General features: G+C 52.0%; 1 protein-coding gene across 1 annotated transcript in view; it reads left to right on the plus strand.

The window, feature by feature from the left end:
• Positions 1 to 20,630, plus strand: part of LOC140428127 (zinc finger protein PLAG1-like) — a 169,123-nt gene that overhangs the window by 26,406 nt on the left and 122,087 nt on the right. Inside the window, exon 2 of the mRNA XM_072514230.1 lies at positions 282 to 452. The gene's annotated coding sequence lies outside the window, so the exon portion shown is untranslated. The remainder of the gene's footprint in view (positions 1 to 281; positions 453 to 20,630) is intronic.

Genomic DNA, 20,630 nt, shown 5'->3' on the forward strand with positions numbered 1-20,630 from the left:
CACACACATTACACTCCCCACACAAACTGCACGGCCTCCTCAGGGCCAGGATGAGTAGGCAGCAGTGTGCCCCTGGCACTAACCCCCGTGCCACACACCCATAACCTTACCCCCCCCAACCCAGAGTGCAGCCGAACCCCACCCTGCCCCACCTGCCGGCACCCATATTGGCTGGCATGGCCGAGTGCCCTGGCCACAATGGCCATCTGCTACCCACCCCCTGGGCTGCATGCGTCTGACTGTCTACTAATGTGCGCTTTCTGTTTCCCCCGGCCCCCCAGGAGAAGGCCGCGCACAACCGCCGGAAGAGGGAGAGCACAGGAGGAGGGCGCCGGACCTGCGGGCCCTAACTATGCCAGAGCAGAGGGCACCGGACATGGTCGCAGCCAGTGGGAAAGGATGGTCGCCGAGGTGGAGATCGCCATCGTGCCAGGAAATGAGACCCTGCTGAGGTACGGTTCCCCATGACACGTGTGACAACCTCCCCCCCCCCCCCCCCCCCCCCGCCTCTCCCCCACCAACAAACCCCCTAATACCACCCTCAGTCCCAGACAGTACCATCAATTGTGGAGATGCAGTCACAGAGCCAGGGACTACATGAGGGGCTGTCGGTGAGCATCCAGTACCTGCAGGTACAGGTGGAAGAGTTTAACGGCTGCAGGAGCAGGAGGTGGTGCCTCCCAGGCAAATACGACACGGATGGCGTCTGCGGTGGAGGCAGTGAAGGGCAAGGGTTTTGGCCATGGGTCAGCAAGTCCAAGGCCTGGGGCATTCTGTGCAGGCGGGGCAGAGGCCCAGGGCAGGGCTGCCCTCTCACTGGCAGCCACGTGCCAGAGCCACCTGGACATCGCAACAGCGCACCTCAGCATGGCCCAGTCACAGGCCATGGCTGGGAACGTCGGTGGCATTCCTCAGGTGCTGGCCGGCGTGGCGCAGACACAGAGGGAGGTGGCACAGTCCCTGGCTGATGTGACACAGGTCCGGAAGGTGGTAGCACAGTCGCAGCGTGATGTGGCGCAGTCCCAGACGGAGATGGTCCACTCCCTGTGCTCCTTGGCCACGAGCGTGAGGACCCTGGCCGAGACCAGAGCGGGCCTCCAGGACTGGCAGTGCCAAGTTGCAGGGGAGCCTCAGGGGATAGCATCCTTCACCCCCCCATCCCATGGAGTAGCCTGGGGGCCATTTGTCACCCCAAGGAAGGAGGAGGTGATGGGGCCTGTGCCAGTGCCTCCTGCAGAGGAGGTGCCAGAACACCGCAGTACCTCGGACTCCCCCCCCGGTAGCCTTGTGCATAGCACAATTGCTTCACAGCTCCAGGGTCCCAGGTTCGATTCCGGCTTGGGTCACTGTCTGTGCGGAGTCTGCACATCCTCCCCGTGTGTGCGTGGGTTTCCTCCGGGTGCTCCGGTTTCCTCCCACAGTCCAAAGATGTGCAGGTTAGGTGGATTGGCCATGATAAATTGCCCTTAGTGTCCAAAATTGCCATTAGTGTTGGGTGGGGTTACTGGGTTATGGGGATGGGGTGGAGGTGTGGACCTCGGATAGGGTGCTCTTTCCAAGAGCCGGCGCAGACTCGATGGGCCGAATGGCCTCCTTCTGCACTGTAAATTCTATGAAATCTATTCTATGAAATCTAGTGGGCAGCGGGCAGAAGAGGGCGGCACCGTGACACCTTGCACACCCTAGCAGCAGCCGGGCCCATCCAGACCCAGTTGCTCCAGAAGACGATCACCAACGGGGACCCAGGTCACAGGGTGGGAATCACAGCAGGCCACTGTTGTGCCATCTGGGGATCCACCTAGATGCAGCGTTAGGGTCCGTAAGCTCAGCAAGTTAGACACCAGTTAAGATGGCACAGGTGCAGGAGCATGGTAGCAGAGCTGCTTCGCAGGTTCGATTCCGGCTTGGGTCACTGTCTGTGCGGAGTCTGCACGTCCTCCCTGTGTGTGCGTGGGTTTCCTCCGGGTGCTCCGGTTTCCTCCCACAGTCCAAAGATGTGCGGGTTAGGTGGATTGGCCACGCTAAATTGCCCTTAGTGTCCAAAAAGGTTGGGTGGGGTGACTGGGTTACTGCGATAGGGTAGAGGCATGGGGTTAAGCAGGGTGCTCTTTCCAAGGGCCAGTGCAGACCCGAAGGGCCGAATGGCCTCCTTCTGCACCCAGCATGTGTGACCGTCTGAAGCCGCCCTCCTCCACTCAGTCAAAATTCAAACATATGGCTGAATCTGGGGTTGCCGGTTTCCATTCAGCATCTCTCTCTCTAACCCTGTTTGAAATCTGTCTCAGAATTTCCGGTGCTCAATATTCTTATCCTTCTGAAATGTCTGACCTTCATCCAGTGTCTCATGGGATGTATCAGTGCCAAGACCAGCATTTGTTTCCGATCCTTAATTGCCCTTGAGAATAAGGTGGTGAGCCACCTTCTTGAACCACTGTACTGTACGAGGTCCACCCACAGTGCTGCTGGAAGGGAGTTTCAGCACTTTGATCCAGTGATAGTGACAGAAACAAAGAACAAAGAAAATTACAGCACAGGAACAGGCCCTTCGGCCCTCCCAGCCTGCGCTGATCCAGATCCTTTATCTAAACCTGTCGCCTATTTTGCAAGGAACTACTTCCCTCTGTTCCCCGCCCATTCATATATCTGTCTGGATGCATCTTAAATGATGCTATCGTGCCCGCCTCTACCACCTCTGCTGGCAAAGCGTTCCAGGCACCCACCACCCTCTGCGTAAAAAACTTTCCACGCACATCTCCCTTAATTCATTGGAGTTTAGGAGGTTGAGGGGAGATCTAATAGAAACTTACAAGATAATGAATGGCTTAGATAGGGTGGACGTAGGGAAGTTGTTTCCATTAGCAGGGGCGACTAGGACCCGGGGGCACGGCCTTAGAATAAAAGGGAGTCACTTTAGAACAGAGATGAGGAGAAATTTCTTCAGCCAGAGAGTGGTGGGTTTGTGGAATTCATTGCCACAGAGGGCGGTGGAGGCCGGGACGTTGAGTGTCTTTAAGACAGAAGTTGATAAATTCTTGATTTCTCGAGGAATTAAGGGCTATGGAGAGAGAGCAGGTAAATTGAGTTGAAATCAGCCATGATTGAATGGTGGAGTGGACTCGATGGGCCGAATGGCCTTACTTCTGCTCCTATGTCTTATGGTCTTAAACGTTTCCCCTCTCACCTTGAAATCGTGACCCCTTGTAATTGACACCCTTACTCTTGGAAAAAGCTTGTTGCTATCCACCCTGTCCATACCTCTCATAATTTTGTAGACCTCAATCAGTTTCCCATCTCAACCTCCGTCTTTCCAACGAAAACAATCCTAATCTACTCAACCTTTCTTCATAGCTAGCACCCTCCATACCAGGCAACATCCTGGTGAACCTCCTCTGCACCCTCTCTAAAGCATCCACATCCTTCTGGAAATGTGGCGACCAGAACTGTATGCAGTATTCCAAATGTGGCCTAACCGAAGTCCTATACAACTGTAACATGACCTGCCGACTCTTGTACTCAATACCCCGTCCAATGAAGGCAAGCATGCTGTATGCCTTCTTGACCGCTCTATCGACCTGCGTTGCCACCTTCAGGGTACAATGGACCTGAACTCCCAGATCTCTCTGTACATCAATTTTCCCCAGGATTCTTCCATTGACCGTATAGTCCGCTCTTGAATTAGATCTTCCAAAATGCATCACCTCGCATTCACCTGGATTGAACTCCATCTGCCATTTCTCTGCCCAACTCTCCAATCTATCTATATTTTCCTGTATTCTCTGACAGTCCTCCTCGCTATCTGCAACTCCACCAATATGAGTATCATCTGCAAACTTGCTAATCAGACCACATATACCTTCGTCCAGATCATTTATGTATATCACAAACAACAGTGGTCCCAGCACGGATCCCTGTGGAACACCACTAGTCACCTTTCTCCATTTTGAGACACACCCTTCCACCATTACTCTCTGTATCCTGTTGCCCAGCCAGTTCTTTATCCATCTAGCTAGTACACCCTGGACCCCATGAGACTTCACTTTTCCCATCAACCTTCCATCAAACGGCAATATAGAGCCAAGAGATGTTTTTCGGAAGGGAACTTGCAGATGGCGGTGTTCCTATACGTCTGCTGCTGCCTTTATTCTTCTGGGCAGTGGAAGTCACGGGTTTGGAAGGTGCTCCCAAAGGAGCCTTGAGGAGTTGCTGCTGTGCATCTTGTAGATGACACACATTTTGCTGCCACTGTGTGTCGGTGGGGGGGGAGAATGACCGTTCATGTTGTTCCTTGTGCCTCCTTTAAACCCTGGTCAGTGCCTCTCTGTGAGGCCATTCCCCTCTACTCTACTCTACTCTGCAGCTGTTTCAAACACTTCAACACCATGAACATCTCCTCGCCTTCACATCCCTGTGGCACCTAAAGCCAAGACTGAGAACCGAGAAGAGTTTAACTTCTGAAAAGTCAGCCTTTATTTTTTTAATCTTTCTGTGTTCTCAATCAAGAAGTTGTTTCTCTGTCCCTCAGTCAGCCTTTCAATTTGGTGCAGAAGTTCCAGCCTGGGGCCTATGACCTTTCCACCCCCAATGTCACAAGGTACAGGGAGACAGTCCTGATTGGCCACAGCACAAGGTACCAATCAGCACGAGGTACCAATTGCCACTCGAGAGATCAGATTCACTTTAAGTGCTTCCAGATGCCATTTAAAGGGAAATTCCAGAGGCATGTTTGTTTTTAATTGCCTGACCCCCACATTGATTGATATGCAGTGCCCTGACACAACATTCCTCAACATCATTAAATAAATTGCACCAATACATTTTACAGTACTCACTCGTTAAACCCTTTCATTTGCCCATTCACGCAGCACAGTATTGAAATCCACGTTGATTCAAATCAACCGGAAAAGGTGAGCAGGATTAGGTGGTTTTACTTTTGTGTCTCGGTTAATTGCGGAATTAACAGAGAGTCGCCGAATGCTTCAAAAAAACGTGAAAGTGCGCTGGGAGAGAGCAGGGAAATAGGAATAGAGGATTGCTCTAATAGAGAACTATTACATACGCTGTACAAGCATGTCTTACATTAACAATCTTCCTCAGCAAAGGCAACCAGATGGGGAGTGGAAGAACAATTGGAAATTCACACTGATGGAGCGGGGAGGGGGGTTACTGTAATGAATTTGGAGAGGAGTGGATGATTTAATGCATACTTCGCAAACTTACAGATGTGTGATCTGTGGCTTAGTTAGCAGCACTCTTGACTCTGAGTCATAGAATTTACAGTGCAGAAGGAGGCCATTTGGCCCATCGAGTCTGCACCGGCTCTTGGAAAGAGCACCCTACCCAAGGTCAACACCTCCACCCTATCCCCATAACCCAGTAACCCCACCCATCACTAAGGTCAATTTTGGACACTAAGGGCAATTTATCATGGCCAATCCACCTAACCTGCACATCTTTGGACTGTGGGAGGAAACCGGAGCACCCGGAGGAAACCCACGCACACATGGGGAGAACGTACAGACTCCGCACAGACAGTGACCCAAGCCGGAATCGAACCTGGGACCCTGGAGCTGTGAAGCAATTGTGCTATCCACAATGCTATCGTGCTGCCCCTTAGTCAGATGATTAAAGATTCAGGTCCCATTCCACAAGTTGAGCATGTGGCCATTATCACATTGCTGAGTGTAGGACCTTGCTGTGCACAAATTGGTTGCCACATTTCCCACAGTAAAACTGTTAATACATTTCCAAACTATTTAATTGGCTGGTAAAAGAGATTTGCTTGAATCAATTCAAGTCTTTCCTGATTCATATATTTTCATCACTTTGCAAGTGCATTGGTCATAATTTTCCAAAGCTTTCTAGACTTTTTATTACTTTGTTCACGGGATGTGGGCGTCGCCGGCTGTGTCAGCATTTATTGCCCATCCCTAATTGCCCTTGAGGGTGCAGTTAAGAGTCTGCCACATTGCTGTGGGTCTGGAGTCACACGTAGGCCTGACCAGGTAAGACTGGCAGATTTCTTTCCCTAAAGGACATTAGTGAACCAGGTGGGTTTTTAGGACAATCGACAACAGTTTCATGGTCATCATCAGACTTTTGATGAATTCAAATTCCACCATGTGCAGTGGTGGGATTTGAACCTGTGTCCCCAGAGCATTACTCTGGGCCTCTGGTTTACTCGTCCAGTGACAACACCACTATACCACTGCCTCCCCGTGGGAATTCCACTTTTGCATTGGAAATTTACAAATGTCAGTCCACTATTAAAGAAGGTGGGGTGAAAAACACCAGGTGAGTAGAAAGCTGCCAGTTTAACATCAATTGTTGTGAAGTTAATGGAAACTATCAGCAGGGAAAGATTGACTGAACATTTAAACAAGTGTGAGCTGATATTAGTGTTACATAAATGAGTTTTATAATGTTGTTATGCTTTGGGACTGTGTCTTTAAATTTAAGGTAAAACGAAGCGGGTCATGTGACCAGCTCTGCAGTCTGCCTGACAGTAAATTTGGGTGATTTATTATTCGACATCAAAGGAAGCCTTAGATTGTTTTACAGGGAAGAATGCGCATTTGGAAATAATGGTGGCAGCCTGTCTGTTAACGTGGTGACTGTGAGTCTCCAAAGTCCCAGAAAAGCGTTGAGAATGTTGAATCATAAATAGTTCTAAACTGTCTATTTGGTTCCAAAATGAAAGGGTTCTGGGCTCTGAAGGATGGCTAATTAGCATTTCTACCTAGCTACAAGGTCTATGTGATTCACATTGCCAAGGGGCTGGTTTAGCACAGGGCTAAAGAGCTGGCTTTTAAAGCAGACCAAGGCAGGTCTACAGCATGGTTCAATTCCCATACCAGCCTCCCTGAACAGGTGCCGGAATGTGGCAACTAGGGGCTTTTCACAGTAATTTCATTTGAAGACTACTTGTGACAATAAGCCATTTTCATTTTTCAATTTTTCATTTCATGGGGAAATCTGCAGAGAAAGCCTTTGTAAAGATCATTTTACAGGCTTTCCTAGAATGTCACTGAGTATCAGGGACATGATTTTTGAGTCTTCCTGAATCCAAGAACGAGGGAGCAGCTAAAAGCCAAGAAAAGCCTCTGTGATTCACCGCACAGAATATAGGTGGAAGCTCAGATTGCCAAAAGACCACATTTGTGGGGAGTTATTAAAAGGTTGTCAGAGTGAGCTAGATTCAGCGAGAGGGAGAGTCTCCAGGAAAAGAGAATCTGACTGTGAAAGAGGGTGCTACGATTGCAGGTTGCCAGGCTGAGAAAAGGAAAGAATAGGAATAAACCCTTGGGAGCTAAGAATCACTTTGGATTGATTCTGGGAAAATGCCTGTGCAAAGGACAGTGTAAAGTCTAGCTTTGATGTATGTTTTCTCGGTTGGTCTAAGAGTAAGACAGGGGTATTCCACTCGTGGTATAAAGTATAAGTTGCTTACGAAGATGGTGTTTCATCAATGTGTTTTCAGTCATTTGCTACAGTAAATGTCTTTAAATGAAATATTCATGTTATTATTTTGGCTATGAGTTGGAAGTTCAAATTTATTTTTAAAAGCTATGAGAGTGTTGAAAATAGAATCAATACAGATTAGTAAAGGGTTGATCAGGTCTGGCTAATCTAGGTGAGTTATTTCAGGAGATTGCTAGCAAGGTAGGTAGGGGAATTTCTATGGATATTTGCTATATGGATTTTCAGAAAGCATTTGTTAAGGGTCTGTGCAAACTATTAACAAAAATGGAAGTGCGCAGAATTGAAGGCAATTTTGTGACAGGTGAGGTTATTGGGTGAGGTAGCTAACAGAGAAGTGAGAGGACCGTATATACTCATGTAAAAGTTGGCCTAATGTAAACGTCAACCCCACAATTTTAAGCTTAAAGTAGGTAATTATTCAATACCTCATGTAAAAATCGGAGATCAACTTACAAAAATTTCAGAACGGAAGTATAAGACAGGAAATGTTAAGAGTCAACCACATTGCTGTGGGTCTGGAGTCACATGTAGGCCAGACCGGGCAAGGGTGGCAGATTTCCTTCCCGAAAGGGCATTAGTGAACCAGATGGGTTTTTACAACTGTTTAGTGGTCATTATTAGGCTTTTAATTCTTACTGATTTCAAATTCCACCACCAGTGTGATGGAAGATGATCCCAGGTCCCCAGTTTAACCTGGGTCTCTAGGTTACTAGTCCAGTGACAATATATATTTTTTTGAATATTTTTATTAAGGTATTTGAAATTTTTTATAATAATAACAATAACAGAGACATAGACATGGTAGAATAAACAGTTCCACTCTCAACCCAATCTTCACACACCCCAACCATGAAACAACAATCTGCCCCCCCCCCCTGGAATACCGCTTCTGCCGACATTTTAATTTTCCCCGAGAAAGTCGACGAACGGCTGCCACCTCCGGGTGAACCCGACCATCTACCTCTTAAGGCGAACTTTATTTTCTCGAGACTGAGATACCCAGCCATGTCACTGTGGTATTATCAGGTATTACGGTACCTGAGAGGCTGAAGTACCATTGGTTAAACCTAGGGGTTTTACCATTGGCTGTAGAGTATGGTAGCTCCGCCCTGATAGGTGGGGTATAAGAACGCGTGCCATCCCAGCAGCCCTCATTCTGTACCTGAACTGCTGGGGAATACTTCTAGCTTATTAAAGCCTTCAGTTGTACTACAGCCTCGTTTTAGTAGTTAATGATCATGCATCAGTCACTAACCCAGGTCTCTACACTCGGGGGCTTCGAGTCCCTCCACATTAACAAGATCCGTCTCCAGGCTACCAGGCAGGAAAAGGCCAAGATGTCAGCCTCCTTCGCCCCCTGAACTCCCGGCTCTTCCGACACTCCAAAGATCGCTGCCTCCGGACTCGGCACCACCCGTGTTTTTAGTACCGTGGACATTGCCTTAGCAAAACCCTGCCAAAGCCCTCTAAGCTTCGGGCATGCCCAAAACATGTGGACATGATTTGCTGAGCTTCCCGCGTACCTCGCCCACCTGTCCTCTACCCCGAAAAACTTGCTCATCCTAGCCGCTGTCATGTGTGCCCGGTGGACTACCTTAAATTGTATCAGGCTAAGCCTGGCACATGATGAGGAGGTATTAACCCTGCTTAGAGTGTCCGCCCATAGACCAGCCACTATCTCGCCTCCTAGCTCGTCCTCCCACTTGCCCTTAAGCTCCTCCACCGGAGTTTCCTCCGCCTCCGAAAGCTCCTGGTAAATATCTGAAACCTTCCCCTCTCCCACCCAGGTACTGGAAACTACTCTATCCTGTATCCCCCCTGGCGGCAGCAGCAGGAAGGCTGGAACCTGCTTTCTCAGGAAGTCTCGCACCTCCAAATACCTCAACCCGTTCCCTGCTGGCAATTCAAATTTATCCTCCAAGGCATTCAAGCTGGGAAAACTCCCGTCTATAAATAGTTCCCCCATCCTTCTAATTCCTGCCCTTTGCCATCTCCGGAACCCACCATCCAGCCTACCCGGTACAAACCGCCGATTATTATAAATCGGGGTCCAAACCGATGCTCCCTCCACTCTCTTGTATCTCCTCCACTGCCCCCATATTCCCAGAGCCGCCACCACCACCGGACTTGTGGAGTATCGGAACGGTGAGAACGGAAGAGGTGCCGTTATCAGTGCTCCCAAACCTGTGGCTTTGCATGACGACACCCCCACCCACTCCCACACCGCCCCCCCCACCTCCCACTATCCACTTCCTAATCATGGCTATATTAGCCGCCCAGTAGTAATTGCAGAAGTTCGGCAGCGCCAACCCACCCTCCCCCCGACTGCGCTCCAGCAACACTTTCTTCACTCGCGGGGTTTTACCCGCCCACACAAAGCCCAAAATAACCTTATTCACCCGCTTGAAAAAGGCCTTTGGGATGAAGATGGAGAGGCACTGAAACACAAACAGAAATCTGGGGAGGACCGACATTTTCACCGTCTGTACCCTCCCCACCAGTGATAGCGGGAGCATGTCCCATCTCTTAAAGTCCCCTTCCATTGTTCTACCAGCCGGGATAGGTTTAACTTGGGCAGTGCCTCCCATTCCCGGGCCACCTGGATTCCCAGATGCCGAAAGCTCTTCCCTCCCATTCTAAGCGGCAGCTCTCCCCGTCTCTTCTCCTCTTGTCTGGATTGCAAACATCTCGCTTTTCCCCATGTTCAATTTATACCCCGAAAAACTGCCAAATTCCCCCAGGATTCGCAATACTTCCCCTGAAATATACAAGAGCTGGTCACCTGCGTAAAGCGAGTCCCGGTGCTCCACCCTCCCCCGAACAAGCCCTTTCCAGTTCCTAGAGGCTCTTAACGCCATGGCCAATGGCTCTATGGCCAGAGCAAACAGTAACGGGGAGTGGGGCACTCTTGCCTCGTCCCTCTGTGTAGTTTAAAATACCCCGACCTCAGCCGGATCGTGTACACGCTCGCTACTGGTGCCTGATAGGGCAACCGCACCCAGTCAGTAAAGCCCTCACCAAACCCAAACCTTCCCAGCGCCTCCCACAGGTAATTCCACTCCACCCGATCAAAAGCCTTCTCCGCATCCATCACTACCACCACCTCCGCCTCCTCTCCTTCTGAGGGCATCATAATAACATTCAAAAGCCTTCGAACATTGGCCTTGAGTTGCCTGCCCTTTACAAATCCCGTCTGATCTTCCCCATCACCGCTGGGACACAGTCCTCTATCCTTGTGGCCAGTATCTGAGCCAGCAGTTTGGCGTCCACATTGTAGAGAAATCGGCCTGTATGACCCGCATTGCTCCGGATCCTTCTCCCGTTTCAGGATCAATGAAATCGAGGCCTGCGACATTGTTGGGGGGAGGACTCCCTTCTCTCTTGCTTCATTAAATGTCCTCACCAGCAGCGGACTCAATATCTCTCAAAACCTCTTATAGAATTCCACCGGGTAGCCGTCAGGCCCCGGGGCCTTGCCCGACTGCATGCCCTCCAGCCCCTCGATTATTTCCTCAATCTCAATTGGGGTTCCCAGCCCTTCCACCAGGTCCTCCTCCACCCTCGGGAACCTCAACTGCCTCATCCCCTCCATCCCAGCCGGGGGCTCCGACTCATATAGCTCACTATAAAAGTCCTTAATCACCTCATTCACGCCCGCTGGGTCCAGGACAGTATTCCCACCTCTACTCTTTACTTTACCTATCTCCCTGGCCGCCTCCCTTTTCCTGAGCTGGTGTGCTAACATTCTGCTTGCCTTTTCCCCGTACTCGTAAATCGCCCCCTTGCCTTCCTCAACTGTTCCACTGCTTTCCCTGTGGTCAACAGCCTGTAACCTCCGCCGCTCCCTCTGTTGCCCCGCGTCCGGGGCCTCCGAGTATCTCCTGTCCACCTGGAGTATCTCCCCCACTAACCTACCCCTCTCAGCCCGTTCCACCTTTTCTCCGTGGGCCCGTATCGAGATTAATTCCCCTCTGACCACTGCCTTCAGAGCTTCCCAGACCGTCGCTGCGGAGACCACCCCCCTATCATTTGTTTCTAGGTAGTTCTGGATGGACTTGTTAACCCGCCCACAAATTGCTTCATCCGCTAGCCACCCCACATCCAGTATCCACAGCGGGCATTGCCCTCTCTCCACACTAACCCATAGATCCACCCAATGTGGGGTATGATCCGACACTGCGATTGTCGAATACTCAATATCCATCACCCCCGGTGTTAGCGCCCTGCTCAGAACAAAAAAGTCGATGCGAGAGTATGGTAGTCACCACTGTTGTATTATATTGTATATACTGCACTGCATACGAGGCTATTACGGTAAGGCCCCTGTACTACAGGTACGGGGGTAGATCCCTGCCTGCTGGCTCCGCCCAATAGGCGGAGTATAAATGTGTGTGCTCTCCGAACTGCAGCCATTTCAGCAGCAGCTGCAGGAGGCCACACATATCTGTGTAATAAAGCCTCGATTACTCTCTACTCTCGTCTCATCGTAATTGATAGCGCATCAGTTTATCACGCAGAGATTTTACAACGATGGATCTCCGCATCAAGCCTGATCGCCTGCAGCTGCACCCTCAAGCAGACAACACCAAGTCGGCCTTTGCACATTGGCTAGCTAGCTCTGGAGCTTACATCGAGTCTGTGCTAGACCCATTCCCAGAAGCACAGAAGCTCCAGATTCTGTACACGCGGCTGAGCTCCAATGTCTTTCCCCTCATCCAGGACGCGCCTACCTACGCAGAGGCCATGACGTTACTGAAGGAGAATTACGCTCAGCAGACCAACAAGATCTACGCCAGGCACCTCCTGTCCACGCGGCACCAACTTCCCGGAGAGTCTGTGGAAGATTTCTGGCGTGCCCTGCTCACCCTAGTGAGAGACTGTGATTGCCAGGCCGTTTCGGCCACTGAACATTCGAACCTGCTAATGAGAGATGCATTCATTACGGGCATAGGGTCGGCCTACATCCGGCAGCGCCTCTTAGAAGGGGCTACGCTTGACCTCGCGGCGACAAAGAAACTAGTGCTCTCGCTCACAGTCGCCTCACGCAACGTACAGGCGAATGCCCCCGACCGCACGGCCCACCCACCCGTGCATCGTGGACCCCGCCAGCGGCCACCCCATCATGGACCCCATCAGCGACCGCCCCCAGCCATCCCCACGCCTGCGCCGTGCGGCGGCCAACCAACCCCGGGGGACCCAAGTGCTACTTCTGCGGAAAGACAACACCATTCCGGCAGGGAGCGCGCTCTGCAAGGCCTGCGGCAAGAAAGGACATTTCGCTGCAGTGTGCCAGGCCTGCTCGATCGCCGCTATTGTCCCTGCACCCTGCACGTGCGGCCAGTGAGCGCCGCCATCTTCCTCGCCTCAGACCACGTGCGGCCCGAGGGCGCCGCCATCTTGCCTGCCTCAGGACACGTGCGGTGTGTGGGCACCGCCATCTTCCCCGCCTCATCGGGCTGCTCATCGTCTGCAACCGCCGCCGACCAGCCGCGTCTCACCACCGTCACGATCGAACAGTCCCGACCGCACAACCTCGCGACTGCGTCAACAAAGGTGAAGGTCGACGGGCATGAGATATCCTGCCTTCTGGACTCCGGGAGCACTGAGAGCTTTATCCACCCCGATACGGTAAGGCGCTGCTCCCTCACGGTACACCCAATTAACCAGAGAATCTCTTGGCTCCCGGATCCCACTCCGTGGCGATCCGGGGGTACTGCATCGCCACCTTCACCATCCAGGGCATAGAGTTCAGCGGCTTCCAGCTCTACATCCTCCGGCATCGTTTGAGGGCCCTGGCGCAGTGGGAGAGGGGGAGTTCCATGAGGGGGCGCATGCGATCGGGATCGGGCCCTAGAACTCCGTTCTGAACCACATAGCCGAGGATGGTTAATCGGTTTGTGCTGAACTTCTCCTTGTTGTAATTTAGGTTGAGGAGTGTGGCAGTCTGGAGAAATTTGGAAAGGTTAGCGTCGTGGTCCTGCTGGTCGTGGCCGCAGATGGTGCCGTTGTCCAGGTATGGGAAAGTGGCCCGCAGCCCGTACCGGTCAACCATTCAGTACATCTCCGGTTGGAAGACCGAGACCCCGTTGGTGACGCTGAAGGGAAACGTAAGGAAATGGTAAAGGCGGGCGTCTGCTTCAAACGCAGTGTATGGGCGGTCCCCCTTGCGGATGGGGAGCTGGTGGTAGGCAGATTTCAGATCCACTGTCGAGAAGACCCGGTACTGTGAAATCTGATTGACCATCTCAGATATGCATGGGAGGAGGTACACGTCGAGCTGCGTGTACCAATTGATGGTCTGACTGTAGTTAACGACCATCCTGTTTTTCTCCCCAGTTTTCACAACTACCACTTGGGCTCTCCAGGGGCTGTTGCTGGCCTCGATAATACCTTCCCGCAGCAGCCGCTGGACCTCAGACCTGATGAAGGTCCTGTCCTGGGCGCTGTACCGTCTGCTCCTGGTGGCGACGGGTTTGCTATCCGGGGTGAGGTTTGCAAACAGGGAAGGCAGATCGACCTTAAAGGTCGCGAGGCCGCAAACACTGAGGGGTGGTAGGGGCCCGCCGAATTTCAGGGTTAGGCTCTGGAGGTTGCACTGGAAGTCCAGGCCGAGTAGCAGGGCAGCGCAGAGGTTGGGGAGGACGTAGAGACGGAAGCTGCTGAACTCTAGGCCCTGGATGATGAAGGTGACGATGCAGTACCCACGGATCGCCACGGAGTGGGATCCGGGGGCCAGGGAGATTCTTTGGTTAGCGGGGTGTACCGTGAGGGAGCAGCGCCTTACCGTATCGGGGTGGATGAAGCTCTCAGTGCTCCCGGAGTGCAGAAGGCAGGATACCTCGTGCCCGTCGACCTTCTTCTTTGTCGAAGCGGTCGCGAGGTTGTGCGGTCGAGACTGGTCGATCGTGACCGAGGCGAGACGTGGCTGGTCGGCGGCGGTTGCAGGCGATGAGTGGCCCGATGAGGTGCCCGACGGGCAGGGGTCCTGAGGCAGGTAAGATGGCAGCGCCCACGGGCTGCACATGTCCTGGGGAAGGCAAGATGGCGGTGCCCATTGGTTCTGAGGCCAGCAAGATGGCGGCGCCCACGGGCTGCATGTGTTGTGAGTGGAGCAAGATGGTGGCGCCCACTGGCCGCACGTGGGGGGTGCCGGGACACTAGCGGCGATCGAGCAGGCCTGGCACACTGCAGCGAAATGTCCCTTCTTGCCACAGGCCTTGCAGAGCGCGCTCCGCACCGGGCAGCGCTGCCGGGGGTGTTTTGTCTGTCCGCAGAAGTAGCACTTGGGTCCCCCGGGGTTGGTTGGCTGCCGCGCGGCGCAGGCGTGGGGTTGGCTGAGGGCAGAGCTGATGGGGTCCACGGTGGGGTGGCCGCTGGCGGGGTTCAGGAGGGGTGGCCCGTGCTGTCGGGGGCATAGGCCTGAATGTTGCGTGAGGCGACTGTGAGCGAGAGCGCTAGTTTCTTGGTCACCGCGAGGTCAAGCGTGACCCCTTCTAAGAGGCGCTGGCGGATGTAGTTCGACCCTATGCCCGTAACGAACGCGCCTCTCATTAGCAGGTTAGAATGTTCAGCGGCCGAAACGGCCTGGCAATCACAGTCTCTCACCAGGGCGAGCAGGCCACGCCAGAAACCTTCCACAGACTCACCGGGAAGTTGGTGCCGTGTGGACAGGAGGTGCCTGGCGTAGATCTTGTTGGTCTGCTGAGCGTAGTTCTCCTTCAGTAGCGCCATGGCCTCTGCGTAGGTAGGCGTGTCCTGGATGAGGGGATAGACATCGGAGCTCAGCCGCGTGTACAGAATCTGGAGCTTCTGTGCTTCTGCGATTGGGTCTGTCGCAGACCCGATGCAAGCTCCAGAGCTAGCTAGCCAATGTGCGAAGTCCTGTTTGAGGATGCAGCTGCAGGCGATCCGGCTTGATGCGGAGATCCATCGTTGTAAAATCTCTGTGTAATAAATTGATGCGCTATCAATTACGACGAGACGAGAGTAGAGAGTAATCGAGGCTTTGTTACACTGAGATGTGTGGCCTCCTACAGCTGCTGCCGAAATGGCTGCAGCTCGGAGAGCACACACATTTATACTCCGCCTACTGGGCGGAGCCAGCAGGCAGGGATCTACCCCCGTACCTGTAGTACAGGGGCCTTACCGTAATACCCAAATATACAACATAATACAACAGTGGTGACTACCATACAGGTGGAGCAAGAGAATAGGAGGGTCTGGAAGGCCGTCCAGCTGGCTCTAGGGTCCAGAAATCTCCCGGCCTCCCGCTGGCAGGAGGTCCTCCCCGACGCACTTCACTCCATTCGGTCGCTCCTGTGCACGGCGACTAACGAAACCCCCCATGAACGTCTCTTTGTCTTCCCCAGGAAGTCCACCTCCGGGGTTTCGCTCCCAACGTGGCTGGCAGCTCCAGGACCCGTTCTCCTCCACAAGCACATGTGGCTCCACAAGGCGGACCCGTTGGTTGAGAGGGGACAGCTACACCCCGTGAACCCGCAGTACGCCTACGTAGCGTACCCCGACGGCCGCCAAGACACAGTCTCCCTCAGGGACCTGGCACCAGCTGGATCCCCAGACAACCCTCCCTTTTCCCCCGTGCCACCTTCCCCTCCCCCGGCGCACTCCACCACAGCCCCCGCTCCAGAACAATCCATCCTCCCCTTGGTCCCACCCGGGGATGAAGCGGACGTCGACACACTCCCGGAGTCACCGACGACCGAGCCGACGCCTGACTCGCCACCAGCACTGCGGCGCTCTCAACGACGGATCAAGGTGCCCGACCGTCTAAATTTGTAACCTTCTCTGAAATTTTAATGACAACCTATATATAAATAGTTTTCCACCACCCCCGCTGGACTCATTTTTAACAGGGGGTGAATGTGGTAGTCACCACTGTTGCATTGTATTGTATATACTGCACTGCATACGAGGGTATTATGGTAAGGCCCCTGTACTACAGGTACACGGGTAGGAGTGCACTGCCTGCTGGCTCCGCCCAGTAGGCGGAGTATAAATGTGTGTGCTCTCCGAACTGCAGCCATTTCGGCAGCTGCTGTAGGAGGCCACACATCTGTGTAATAAAGCCTTGATTACTCTCTACTCTCGTCTCATCGTAATTGATAGTGCATCAGAGAGTATACCTTGTGGACATGCGAGAAAAAAGAAAACTCCTTCGCCCTTGGCCGTGCAAACCTCCATGGGTCTACTCCCCCCCATCTGTCCCATAAACCCCTTCAATTCCTTTGCCGCTGCCAGCCTCCTCCCTGTCCTGGATTTTGACCGGTCCAATTCCGGATCAATGACTGTGTTGAAATCTCGTCCCAATTAGGCCAGTCACTGGCTTGCGCCCTGCGCCGCCTCAAGCCCCCCTCGGGCATTCGCCATTCCCGACCTCCCATTTGTCCCCTAGTATCAGTTCCCCCCCCTGTCAGCAAAGCAGGTCCCTCCCTTCCCCTCTCCCTTCCCCCTAGAAACAGCACTAAAAACCCAACCCCCCCAAGTCAAGCTCCAGCTTAACACTTGCTCATCCCTCACTGTGCTTCCGTGAGTCAGCTGACCCATGCTGACTCGATAGCGCCCGCCCCTGGGTCCAGCGACAATATCATTACACCACGGCCTCCTCATACTCCAGAACATGCCATGCGCCTAGCCAAGCTGCTCCAGTGCAGCTATCCAGCAATGTTCAAAATTGGTCAGGTATGTCCTGTACACAAAAATCATGACAAATCAAACCCCGCCAATTACCACCCCATCAATCTACTCTTAATCACCCAACAAGTGAAGGAAGGAGTCATCGACTGTTGTATCAAGGGGCACTTACTGAGCAATAACCTGCTCACAGACACTCAGTTTGGGTTCCTCCATGGAGGTCAGGAGCTGAGTCACCTGGAGGAACCCAAAGTAAGCCTCAAATTGCTAGAAGAGCAGGTCAGAGGCAAGGAATCCTGCAGCGAGTAACTCACCTCCTAGCTGCCCACAATCTACGAGGGACAAGTCAGGAATATGACGGAATGCAGTCCACTTGCCTGGATGATTGCAGTTCCAAAAACATTCCAGAAACTTGACGCCATCCAGAAGAAATCAGCCCGTTTGATTGGCAGCACATCTACAAACATTCACTCCCTCCACCACCAACGCACAGCAGCAGCCGTGTGCCCCAGCTACAAGATGCATTGCAGGAACTCACCAAGGTTCCTGAGACATTACCTTCCAAACACAAAGCTACTATCATCTAGAAGGACAAGAGCAGCAGATTCATGGGACCTGCACCGCCTGGAAGCTCCCCTCAAAGTCACTCCCAATCCTGACTTGGAAATACATTGCCTTTCCTTCACTGTCACTGGGTCAAAATCCTGGAACGTCCTCCCTAACAGCACAGTGGTTGCACCTACACCACAGGGACTGCAGCAGTTCCAGAAGGCAGCTCACCTCCACCTTCTCAAGTGCAATTAAGGATCAGAAATCAATGTTGGCCAAGCCAGCGAGGCCCAAATCCCACGAATGGATGAAAACAATGAATGATTTCATTTTTAAAAATTATGTTATTACATTGCGATGGTCGTTTTTAGATTCCACACATTGGGCCAATCTCAAATCCCTCAAAAACATGATCCATGTAAAAGCCTAAAAAAGTGATCTCCAAAAAATCCACTTTTACCCAATTTCAGAACATTCCAATTGCCATGTCTGTCTAGGAGGATATAACTAACGATATTCCCCCAGGGATTTACACTGAAACATCAGCATTTCCTCAGATATAAACGTCTCGACTGAAGGAATAGCGAGTTGTATGTCAGGGGTTGTAGACTATTCTGAGTAAGGAAGTACAGGAAATTGCGTGGATGGCAACAGGAAGTTACAAAGTGACCTAGACAGGTTAAGCAAGAGGGCAAAACTATGGTTCAATGTGAGGTCATCCACTTCCTCTGTGAGAAAGAATATTTTCTGAATGGGGAGGGGCCAGGATTTGTGGAGGAGCAAAAGGAATTAAGTGTCCACCAATTCAAATTATTATAATCTCTAGTGCATAATAAGAAATTAAGACAGCAAAAGGAACGTTGACCGTTACCTCAAAGGAGCGTTGACCTTCACCTCAAAGGAACGTTGACCTTTACCTCAAAGGAGCGTTGACCTTTACCTCAAAGGAGTGTTGCCCTTTACCTCAAAGGAACATTGACCTTTACCTCAAAGGAATGTTGCCCTTTACCTCAAAGGAGCGTTGACCTTCACCTCAAAGGAACGTTGACCTTTACCTCAAAGGAACGTTGACCTTTACCTCAAAGGAGCATTGACCTTTACCTCAAAGGAGCGTTGACCTTTACCTCAAAGGAACGTTGACCTTTACCTCAAAGGAGCGTTGACCTTTACCTCAAAGGAACATTGACCTTTACCTCAAAGGAATGTTGACCTTTACCTCAAAGGAGCGTTGACCTTTACCTCAAAGGAGCGTCGACCTTTACCTCAAAGGAGCGTTGACCTTTATCTCAAAGGAGCGTTGACCTTTACCTCAAAGGAGCGTTGACCTTTACTTCAAAGGAACGTTGACCTTTACCTCAAAGGAGCGTTGACCTTTACCTCAAAGGAGCGTTGAACTTTAACGGGGTGGAATCCGAAATGATAAATAGGAACTAAGGAGCAGGCCATTTGGCCCTTTGAGCCTGCTAACCATTCAATAGGATAGAGGCTGACCTGATTGTGGCCTTAAATCCACTTTTCTGTTTGGCCTCACAGTTCTTGACTCGCTTGTCTATCAGAAATCTGTCTAATTCAGCCATGAATGAATTCATTGATCCAATCCCCACTGCTCACTGGGTAAGAGAATTCTACAGCCTAATGAACCTCTTGAGAGGAAATATTTCTCCTCATCTACACCCTAATATGGAGATCACTTGTTCTTGAATTGTGCCTCGTCTCCCCAACAAGAGGAAACATCCTCCGGATATCTACCCTGTCAAGCCCCCTCAAGATCTTATGGGCTGGATTCTCCATTTTGGACACTCTGTTCTCCTGAGGGAGCTGAATTGAATGAATGAAAATGAAAATCGCTTATTGTCACAAGTAGGCTTCAATGAAGTTCCTGTGAAAAGCCCCTAGTCGCCACATTCCGGCGCCTGTTCTGGGAGGCTGGTACGGGAATCGAACCGTGCCGCTGGCCTGCCTTGGTCTGCTTTAAAAGCCAGCGATTTAGCCCAGTGTGCTAAACCTTGCAACCAGTAAGCAATTCCGTATTCCTTGCAATGCAAATATACGCATAGCGTGGAATACGAGGGATTCCCAGGGAGTCCCGATATCGGGCCACCATCTTGAGCAGTGAAACCACACGCTTGAGTGATTGGAATGCACTTACCTCTCTTTGATGTGGTCAATGTTTGCAAACATTGGGGTTTTCACCACTCAGGCCACTGAACAATGAAGGGAGATGAATGAATCAAAGCTGCAGATGGTTTGAGGAAGCTGTCAATTACAGACCACTACTGGAAAGTGATGAATGTCCTGCAGCTAATGGGTCTGCGGGAACCAGATGCGGGTCCCAGCTGCTCTCCTTCCAGGATTCGCCATGTGGAGCTGCAAGGTAAATGCTATATCTGTCATTCTTCTCACTGCCCTTGTTTGGACTGCTCTTTCGCTTCCAAACAGGGTCTCATTTCTGAGAAGGGGGGTCTGTCTGGGGTGGGGTAGTCCGTAGGGGGGTCCTTTTAGACCAGGGGTCCCTGGGGGAGTGGGGTTGTCCCCCTATTACAGGGACCCTGGGGAGGTCCCCCTACTACAGGGGTTCCTGGGAGGATCCTCCTATTACATGGGTCCCTGTGGGTGTCTCCCTATCACAGGGGTGCCTGTGGAGGATCCCCCTATTACAGAGGTCCTGGGGGGGGGGGGGGGGGGGGAATGTGTGGTGTGGGGGGGTGGTAGAGGAGGTGTGGACATGCAGTACATTGTTGTGGGATTTGGGAGGTGGGGTCATGGGCCTCGAATGGACTCAGATTGTCTCTACCAGCATGGCCCTGGTGTGGTGGACCTCACAGTGGGCCAAGACGGCCCCTTGACCCACCACGAGGCCTACCATGACAGGGCCACGCTGGTAGAGACAACAAGTGATCCACGCCCACAGGAACTGGTGGAGCACAGGCGGCGGGTGCATCGGACACCGG

Source organism: Scyliorhinus torazame, chromosome 1, assembly GCF_047496885.1.
Source record: "Scyliorhinus torazame isolate Kashiwa2021f chromosome 1, sScyTor2.1, whole genome shotgun sequence".
Classification (NCBI taxonomy): Eukaryota; Metazoa; Chordata; class Chondrichthyes; order Carcharhiniformes; family Scyliorhinidae; genus Scyliorhinus; species Scyliorhinus torazame.